The sequence below is a fragment of the Panthera onca genome, chromosome C2, assembly GCF_046562875.1.
Source record: "Panthera onca isolate mPanOnc1 chromosome C2, mPanOnc1 haplotype 2, whole genome shotgun sequence".
NCBI lineage: Eukaryota > Metazoa > Chordata > Mammalia > Carnivora > Felidae > Panthera > Panthera onca.
The window spans coordinates 43,394,528-43,404,938 of NC_138347.1; the positions used below are offsets into that span (position 1 = coordinate 43,394,528).

Sequence of the window (10,411 nt, forward strand, 5' to 3'; positions counted from 1 at the left end):
TGGAACTAGAAGGTAATATGTGCTAAGATTTAACTGTTAGGGGCACCTGGGTGGCTCTGTTGGTTAAGCATCCAGCTCTTGATTTTGGCTCAGGTCATGATCTCATGGTCTGTGGGATCGAGCCCCATGTCGGGCTCTGTGCTTGGGATTCTCTCTTTTCTTCTCTCTGCCCCTCTCCTGATCACTTTCTCTGTCTCTGTCTCTGTTTCTCTCTTAAAATAAATAAACCTGAAAAAAAAAGATTTAGGTGTTAGATAATGAAAGTCTAGTAAGAATAAAGGAACTTTGAAAAATTTCAAAACCCATTTGTTTGATACTAATTTACTTGTTTTCTAATTATGTATAATATAGTGTAATCCAAATCTTAGAGATGCATATAAACAGTTCTTTGTTATTAACAAGTTGAAATTATTTCACTACATTTAAGTAAATATTGTTACTCAAAAAAATGCCTTTTTCAGTGACAGGAAACTCAATTCCATTGCTCGATTTTTATTTAACCACCTACCTTCACATTATTAAAATTATTTAGACTAGAAAACATAAAGTGTTACTTGTTAAATAACATCCACCTGGTGGTTCTGATTTTCCTCAGTTTTAAGGTGTCACTTAAAATGGCGTCATCATAGCATATTTAAATACTGCAGCCACATTTGCCTAAAGCATATACCATATAATATAAAAGTTTATTTTCTATTTTTACTCTTATCTTGTTCCTTTTTATCACTTTCCCTTTAAGTTTCCATGGGAACCTGGAAGGAAAAAAAATAATGTTAAGTATCCTAGATATACCAGTTTAGACAATATTTTTACCTTGGGTTTTAATGGTGGGAAATTTTTATCTCATCACAGACATGAATATATCGCCTTTAATAGGAATGTGATAACATTTTTCAAATTAGATTTTCAAATTAGTTTTTCCTTTTTAATGCAACAGAATTATGTGATCTGGCTCCTATGTGAAACTATTTGAACATGAACATGTATATATATATGTGTGTGTGTGTGTGTGTGTGTGTGTGTGTGTGTGTATAAAGTTTTTACTTAAATTCCATATTAGCTTCTTCCATACAATACCCTGTGGTCATCACAGCAAGTATACACCTTAATCCCCATCACCTATTTTACCCATTCCCCTATGAACCTCCCTTCTGGTAACGATCAGTTTGTTCTCTATAGTTAAGAATCAATTTCTTGGTTTGCTTTCCTTTCTCTTTTTTCCCCTCTTGCTCATTTATTTTGTTTCTTAAATCCCACACATAAGTGAAATCATATGGCATGTGTCTTTTTCTGACTGACTTATTTCATTTTGCATAATACTTTCTAGCTCCATCTATGTTGTTGAAAATGGCAAGATTTCATTCTTTTTATGGCTGAGTAATATTCCATTGTTGCACAGCAAAGGAAACATTTGCAAATGTCTTCTCCCATTCTGTAGGTTGCCTTTTAGTTTTGTTGATTGTTTCCTTTACTGTGCAGAAGCTTTTAATTTTGATGAAGTCCCAATAGTTAGTTTTTTATTTTGTTTCCCTTACCTCAGGAGATATATCTAGAAAGAAGTTGCTATGGCTGATGTCAAAGAGGTTACTGCTTGTGTTCTCCTCTAAGACTTTTATTGACTCGAGTCTCACATTTAGGTCTTTAATCTATTTTGAACTTATTTTTGTGTATGGAGTAAAAAAGTGGCCTGGTTTCATTCTTCTGCATGTTGCTGTCCAGCTTTCCCAACACCTTTTGTTGAAGATACTGTATTTTTCCCATTGGATATTCTTTTCTGCTTTGTCAAAGATTAGTTGACCATGTAACTGTGGGTTCATTTCTGGGTTTTCTGCTCTGCTATATCTATTCTGATCTATGTCTCTATTTTTGTGACAGTCCCCTACTGTTTTTTTATCAGTACAGTTATGTAATACAACTTGAAGTCTGTAACTGTGATGCTTCCAGCTTTGTTTTTCTGTTCACAGACTTTGAGTCTGGAGTTCTCTCTTGTCCAGCAAGAGAGCAGGCACAGAATTGAATATGAGAGAGGCAAATGTCCAGGAGGAGACAAGAGCCCTGAGTAAGGGTCTTTGCTCAGTATTTATTAGGATCTGAAGGCTTTCATACATCATGGACATGCAGAAAGAGACAATAAAACAATGATCGTTAACTCATGCGTGTGAGAGAAAGGGGGCTTCAAAGGTATGCTTTGGTAGGGGTTAGGGTCAATACAAATCAAAGTCCTGGTGCCAAGCAGACAGCCATTTACTTCAGGTACCAGGCACTGTGTCTGTTTACCTTAGCTTTTCTAGGGGCTAAGACAGATAGAGCATGTTACCTCAGGGTTAACAAGGCATTTTTCTTGCTAATTAGCTCTGGGCATTTTTGCCCTGTAGTGGCTTTCTGCTTTCTGCTTTGTTTTACTTAATGATGAATTCTGGGCGTTTTCACCCTGCTGTGGCACCTTTCCACCTCTGCTTGTTCTCCCAAGCTTTCGTCCTTTTGAAGTGTCTTTCTGCTCTATGCTTTAACACTGAGCGCTATTGCCCTGTGGCAGCTTTCCCCCCTAAGCTTTGTTAACCCGTTGGTGAGAGAGAGAGAGAGCCCAAGCAGGGGAGGGGCATAGAGCCGAGAGAGAGGGGGAAGGATCCAAAGCAGGCTCTGCACTGACACAGAGAGCCCGATATGGGGCTCAAATTCACAAACTCCAAGATCATGACTTGAGCTGAAGTCAGACACTTAACTGACTAAGCCACCCAGGTGCCCCTGTTAGGAGTGTTTTGAATACTGATTTAATTTCTTTGCTGGTTATCTGCCTGTTCTCCCTGTTTTAGTTTTGGTAGTTTCTACCATTTCTAAATACCATATGGAATTTATCCATATCTTCCATATTGTCCTATTTGTTGGCATATAGTTTTTTATAATATTTTCATATAATTGGTTGTATTTCTATGATTTTGGTTACTATTTCTGCCTTCTCACTTGTGATTTTATTTATTTTGGTCCTTTCTCTTTTCTTTTTGATAAATCTGGCTAGAATTTTATCAATTCTACTAATTTTTTCAAAGAACCAGTTCTTGGTCTCTTGGTCTCATTGATCTGTTCTGGGTTTTTTGTTTACTACTCTATTATTTATTTCTGCTCTAATGTGTATGATTTATTTCCTTCTGCTAGCTTTAGGCTTCATTTATTATCTTTTTTCTAGTTCCTTTAGGTGTAAGATTAGGTTGTGTAGTTGAGATTTTTCTTGGTTCTTGAGGTCGACCTGTATTGCTATGTATTTCCCTCTTAAGACTGCTTTTGCTGCATCCCAAACATCTTGGACTATTGTTGTTTTCATTTTCATTTGTTCCCATGTATTTTTTAATTTCTTCTTTTATTTCCTGGTTGACCAATTCATTGTTTAGTACCATGTTGTTTAACCTTCATATATTTGTGGTCTTTCCAAATTTTTTCTTGTTGTTGACTTCAAGTTTCATAGTGTTGTAGTCAGAAAGGGTGCATAGTATGATTTCAATCTTTTTTTTAAATTGTTTGAGGCCTGTTTTGACACCTAGCATGTATTATATATTCTAGAGAGTGTTCCATGTGTACTTGAAAAGAGTGTGCATTCTGCTATTTTAGGATGGAACGTTCTAAATATATCTGTTAAGTCTATCTGATCTAGTGTGTCATTCAAAGCCATTGTTTCCCTGTTTATTTTCTGTTAGGATGATCTGTCCACTGATGTAAGTGGGGTGTTAAAGTCCCTTACTATTGTATTGTTTTCAATGAGTTACTTTAGGTTTGTCATTAATTGTTTTATATATTTGGGTGCCTCATTTTGGAAGCATAAATGTTTATAATTGTTACATCTTCTTGTTTGATTGTCCCTTTATGATTATATAATGCCCTTCTTCTTCTCTTTTTACAGTCTGTGTTTTTAAGTCTAGTTCGTTTGATGTAAGTATTGCTACTCCAGCTTTCTTTTGACAACCATTTGCATGATAAATGTTTGGCATTTTCTCACTTTCAATCTGCAGGTGACTTTACATCTAAAATGAGTCTTTTGTAGGCAGCATACAAATCAGTCTTGTTTATTTATCCATATATCCTATGGGGTTTTTTTATTGGAGCATTTAGTCCACTTACATTCAGAGTAATTATTTTTTATATAAAAATTTTTAATGTTTATTTATTTTTGAGAGAGAGAAAGAGAGAGACAGAGTACAAGTGGGAGAGGGGAAGATAAAGAGAGATGGAGTCACAGAATCTGAAGCAGGCTTCAGGCTCTGAGCTGTCAGCACAAAGCCTGATGAGGGGCTCGAACCCATGGACCATGAGATCATGACCTGAGCCAAAATCAGACACCTAACCAACTGAGCCACCCAGGAACCCCTAGATTAATTATTGATAGATATGTATTAATAACTATTTCATTACTAGTTTTGCCATTGTTTCTGGAGATTTTCTCTGTTCTTTTCTAGTCTTTGTCATTTTTGTCTTTCCACTTCCTTTAATATTTCTTGCAGGACTGGTTCAGTGGTCACAAACTCCTTTAGTTTTTGTTTGTCTGGGAAACTATCTCTCCTTCTATTCTGAATGATAGCCTTGCTGTATAGTTTTCTTGGCTGCAGATTTTTTCCATTCAGCACATTGAATATATCATTCTACTCCCTTCTGACTTGCCAAGTTTCTGTTGAAAGATCTTCAGCTTGCGTTATGGGTCTTCCCTTGTAAGTCAGGGGCTTCTTTTGTCTTGCTGCTTTTAAGATTTTTTCTTTATCACTATATTTTACAAATTTAATTACAATATGTCTTGTTGGCCTGTTGTTTCAATTTTGATGGGAGTTCTTTGTGCCTCCTTTTCCTTCCCCAGGTTAGGGAAGTTTTCTGCTATTATTACTTGGGATAAAATGTCTGCCCCCTTGTCTCTCTTCTTCTTCTTCTTCTTCTTCTTCTTCTTCTGAGACTCCTATAGTATAAATTTTATCATGTTTGATGGGGTCACTGAGTTCCCCAAGTCTATTCTCATCTTTCATAATTCTTCCTTTTGTTCAGCTTCATTATTTTCCATTATTTTCTTTTCTATGTCACTAATTTATTTCTCTGCTTCTTCAAGTCTGTTGTTCATTCCATCAATCCTGCTTACAATCTCAGTTATTGTTTTCTTCATTTCTGATTGATTCTTTTTCAACTGTTATCTCTGTGATAAGGGTCTCCCTGATGTCTTCTATTCTGTTCTCCAGCCCAGTGAGAATCCTTATGATTATTGCTTTCAATCATCAGGCATGTTACTTGTATCTGTTTCACTTAGATCTCTGGCTGTGGACTTAACTTGTTCTTTCACTCGGAATAAATTTTTGTGTCTTGGCATTTTGTGCAAGTCTCTACCTCCCCCCCCACCCCCCGTGTTACAAAATCTAGTTATACTGTTTCTCAACGTAATGGCCTTATGAAGAAGAGTTCCTGTAGTGCCCAGGACCTGGCACAGCAGGGAGTGTATCTGGTGTGTGGTGCATGTGTTCTATGTTGTGTTTTCACTGCTCTATCCTTCAGGCCAGTCATCTGCAAGGGCTACCCTTGCCTGTAGTGGGCAGTATTTGGTCCCTGCCCTGCCTGAATATGGTTGAGTTTTAATTAGGTATGCTCTGCTCTGCTTGTTAAATGAGACCTGACACCAACTCCACCAGAACTGAAGCCCTGCAGAACTCTTTGGTCAGAGATGTGGTGTGAGCAGGGTTTGTGTTGGTCTTCTTGGGGAGGGACTGGGGCAAGCTTGATTGATTATGGCAGATCCATGGGAGCTAAGGGAGTGGGGTTGATGTAAGTTAGGCAGCCTATGGCAGCGCTGTGTTGCTTCCCACAGGTGGCGCTGTGTTTACGTGTTGAGGAACTTGTGAGGGCAATAGTACTGGTCAGCTCCTTTGTTCCCAGAGAGGCATCTCTGTGAATGCTGCCTCTTAGGGATGGATACACTCTGAGAAGACCCAGGGAGCCCCAGGCATTTTTCAGACTGCTGTTTCTATGCTGTCTGCCCCTGGGTTGTTTACCTGTCTTTTCTCCGGAGCAGCACAGTGTCCTCTCAGCCAAGCTCATGGGCCTTTAAAACTCCAGGCTTTAAGCTCCACTGATTGCAAGAACTCATGAAATTCCACCCCTTTTGTTTACCAAGCCAGTGGCTTTGAGGAAGCATTCTCCTGTGTGCTCCCCTGTGTGCCCCTCTCTCTCACCCTTTCCTGTGACCACAGCTCCCTCCTCTCCACAGCACTTTGTTTCTCCCCCCAAACCCCATCTCTGTACTTACTACCTTCTTCATTGTGGCCTCTTCTCTCCCTTTAGTTCTGGAGCTTGTTCTGTCAGTCTTCGGGTCACTTTCTGGGGCATGTAAGATGATTTGATAGTTATCTAGTTGTGTTCATGGGATGAAAGGAGACTTCTATGGTCTAAGTACCTGACAATTGGCATTTTTTAATTGTAATATAAGTGTCTGACATTAAGATTTTGATTCCTGAGGCATCTATTTAAAAGTGTTCTGTCTTGAATTCATTTGTACTTTTTTGAAGTGTGATGTATATCATATTGAGCTCAGTAATTTTGATGGTTTGTTTCCATTTATTCCTCTAATGTTAGAAATGTGTAAAATTTTGATTAAGTGCAAAGAAAACAATTGAGGAACATCTTGGGAATTGTTTTTCTTGTGACAAAGTAGTAGTAGTTGGTAGTAACAGGCAAAAACAACTAGTTTTAGAAAAAAACATAGTCTCTTCTTACACTTCTAATATGTGAGTATTCGTATCTACAAAGTGAAACTACTTTAGAAATCAGAACAAAAATAAGATTGCACTGAGTGCATGATTTGATAGTTCCTTTTAAAAAAATATTGATTCCATTTATTTCCTTTCTACATACTTTACAAGAGGAAAAACTGGCTATTATCATTAAGATGAAAAGCATGTAAAATCATGTTCCATAAGTCTCAGCTCCCATAAAAAAAGCAATAAATAAATAAATAAATAAAGCAGTAAGACAAAGGCAGATATAAAAAAATATCATCATTTAATTAAATACCTCAGAGAAATTTTAAAATATTTATTGGACATAATTAAGGCAGACCATCTATTTTTCCACAGTTTTACTTGTATGTAGTTTCTACTTCATTTTTTGACAATTGAGAATACATTGAAATATTTGTTTCTTTTTTTTGTTTCATAAAACAAGCATGTGCCTCATAAGAATTGGCCAAAGCAGAGTTCATTTGAATCTTCAGTTAAAAGGCAGAACTGAATTGCTTTCCAGTTCAGCCCCAGACATTTTCCAGTTGAAGTACCAAAGGAGAGGTTACCTGTGTCTGCCACCACCAATTGAAGTATCACACACGGCACAGACTTATCACTTTGTGGAGGTATTTCCAAAGGAGGGTTTAAGTCCCCACAAAGGTTTCCTAGAGTGTATAACACAAAATCCTAATTTTTTAGACTTTAAAATGTGTTGCATTATTGGAAAATATTACGAGGTTCAAATTGGAAAGGGCTGAGGTAAGTAATACTAATCTATTCTCTTTACTGCAAGATTTTTCTGAGACTGCCATTTTGATGCCATTATAAAGAGCAAAGAGAACTCTTTTTCTCGGCACCTCAGAGGTAGTGGGCTGCTTCAGGATGAAGCTGAACATCTCTTTCGCAGCTCCTGGCTGTCAGAAACTCATTGAAGTAGACGATGAACACAACCTTCGTATGTTTCATGAGAAGCAAATGGCCACAGAAGTTGCTGCTGATGCTTTAGGGGAAGAATGGAAGGGTTACATGGTCCGAATCACTGGTGGCAATAACAAACGAGGCTCCCCCATGAAGCAGGGGGTCTTGACACTGGCCGTGTCCGCCTACTGCTGAGTAAGGGGCATTCCTGCTACCGACCAATGAGGACTGGAGAAAGAAATCACAAATCCATTCGGGGTTGCATTGTGGATGCCAATCTCAGTGTTGTCAACTGGGTCATTGTGAAAAAGGGGAGAAGGATATTCCTGGACTCGCTGATACTACTGTGCCTTGTCGTCCGGGGCCCAAAAGAGCTAGCAGAATCTGCAAGTTTTCAATCTCTTGAAGGAAGATAACGTCCATCATTGTGTGTGAGAAAGCCCCTAAACCAAGAAGGTAAGAAACCTCGACCCAAAGCATCCAAGATTCAGCATCTTGTTACTCCATGTGTCCTCCAACACAAACGTTGGCACATTGCTTTGAAGAAGCAGCACCAGAAGAAAAACAAGGAAGAGGCTCAGAATATGCTAAGCTTTTGGCCAGGAGAATGAAGGAGGCCAAAGAAAAACACCAGGAACAGATTGCCAAGAGACAGAGGCTGTCTTCGCCGAGAGCTTCTACTGCAAAGTCTGAGTCCAGTCAGAGAAGAGAGTGTTATAAGAGGAACAAATGAATAAGATCAGATATCAGAATGAAAGAATGAATGAATGAATGAATGAGTGAATAGCAAAAAGATAGTTTATCATGTAATGCCTACTAAAATAAGTTGAACACAGTATGATTTTTAATGAATATTGCTAATTAGTCTCTCCCTGCTCCCAGTACTTTAACTAAATGATTGTTTTAGGTAATTTATTTCAGGACTAGTAGAGATACTATTTTTTTTTTGGAACTTATTTATCCTGGATTTCTCCATGAGTGAGGTGACAAGATATTTCAAAAAGGTTAGTAGTTTCCAAGGATCTTAAGGAGAAATGCTGTTTAGTGGAGTTTAAAAATAAAGAACAGCATTTGTACTGTTTTATGAATTTGGGATTCATCAGTTTATTGGTAATTGTTAAATATATGGAAAATCAGGAGATATTGGATGTGGGGAACAAAACTATAAAAAAAGAAGAAAGACCTGAGTCTACAATGCTGGAGAACATCAATGTTTAAGAACCATGTGAAAAGAGATGCAAAAGGGTAATGAAAAGGCATGAGTCAGACTGGTAGAGGAAAAGAATAAATATTAGGAAAAGATAATTTCTAATAATAAATAATAATACTGTATTCTAGTAACAGCTTGATATATATTGACACAGGGAAGTCTGTGTATTATAAGATTGTTGCACACTTACATTTATAATTTTTCTAAAACCTTTATTAATTTATAAGCTAAAATTGAAGTTACATAGCATATGTTTTCTCTACACCACGTTTGTGTATATGCGTGTGTCTGACTATATAAAGTATCCTGTGAATGCATTGAATTATTTTTACCAATCAATTCATACAGAAGTCAGATTCTATTATAATCAGAATCAATTATTATGCTGTGGTAGTTAGCTGTAGCAAAGAATGTGTTTATAAAATATTAAAAGGGCTCCCAGGGACTTACACTTTATTCATTAATTTTTTAAACTTACAATTTTGAGAAAGTTTATATGTTTGTAAAATACAGAGAATAATTTGAATCTACATGAGGGCATCATACAATTTCAACAATTATTAAGTCATCTCATTTTATCAGCAATATTTTAGATTTTTTTTTTTTTTTTCAACGTTTTTTATTTATTTTTGGGACAGAGAGAGACAGAGCATGAACGGGGGAGGGGCAGAGAGAGAGAGACACAGAATCGGAAACAGGCTCCAGGCTCCGAGCCATCAGCCCAGAGCCTGACGCGGGGCTCGAACTCACGGACCGCGAGATCGTGACCTGGCTGAAGTCGGACGCTTAACCGACTGCGCCACCCAGGCGCCCCTATCAGCAATATTTTAGAACATAGATTTAACATATAAAGACACTATTTAAAAAAATGAGCTGCCATACCATTATTGCTGTTAAAAAGCTGAGATTTTTAAAGCAGTGCAACACAAATTGAATATTTGACATAAAATCTCAAATATTCCAACATTTCTCACCAATAGTTTAGCTTAATATCATCAAATGTCTAGTCAGTGCTCAAATTTACTCAATTGTTTCATAAACATGTACATATGTACTTCTTATTTGCTATGTATGTTTATTTACTTATTTATTTATGGTTAAGAATTGTTTGTTTGAACCAGGATCTCATACGTTTTAAACATGGCAATTGGCTATTATATCTATGAAATACATATATATATATATATATATATATATATACACACATATATATATGTGTGTGTGTATATATATGTATGTATGTATATATATATATACACACACACACACATATATTCTACAGATTCCTCCTTGATAACATTTGTTCTCCTTGAACATTTTTTTGAAGAAGTTGAGTCATATTTTCCATAGAGTTTTCACAATCTGAATTTTTTTATTGCATCCTCATGCTATACTTGAACTCATTTTTGTATCTCTGTATTTGATATATCTTTTATACATTTTCATAAATATTTCCTATAAGTACGCATTTCATACCTTTCCTGTATAAATTGGTACTTAGATCTACTATATTGCCTATATATTACTACTTAGATATTGGACTATT

The 10,411-nt window shown here is 36.7% G+C and overlaps 1 pseudogene; it reads left to right on the forward strand.

Annotated features, from left to right (window-relative positions):
- The first annotated feature begins 7,619 nt into the window (after window positions 1-7,619).
- Window positions 7,620-8,388, forward strand: LOC132684337 (small ribosomal subunit protein eS6 pseudogene; annotated as a pseudogene).
- Window positions 8,389-10,411: the final 2,023 nt, after the last annotated feature.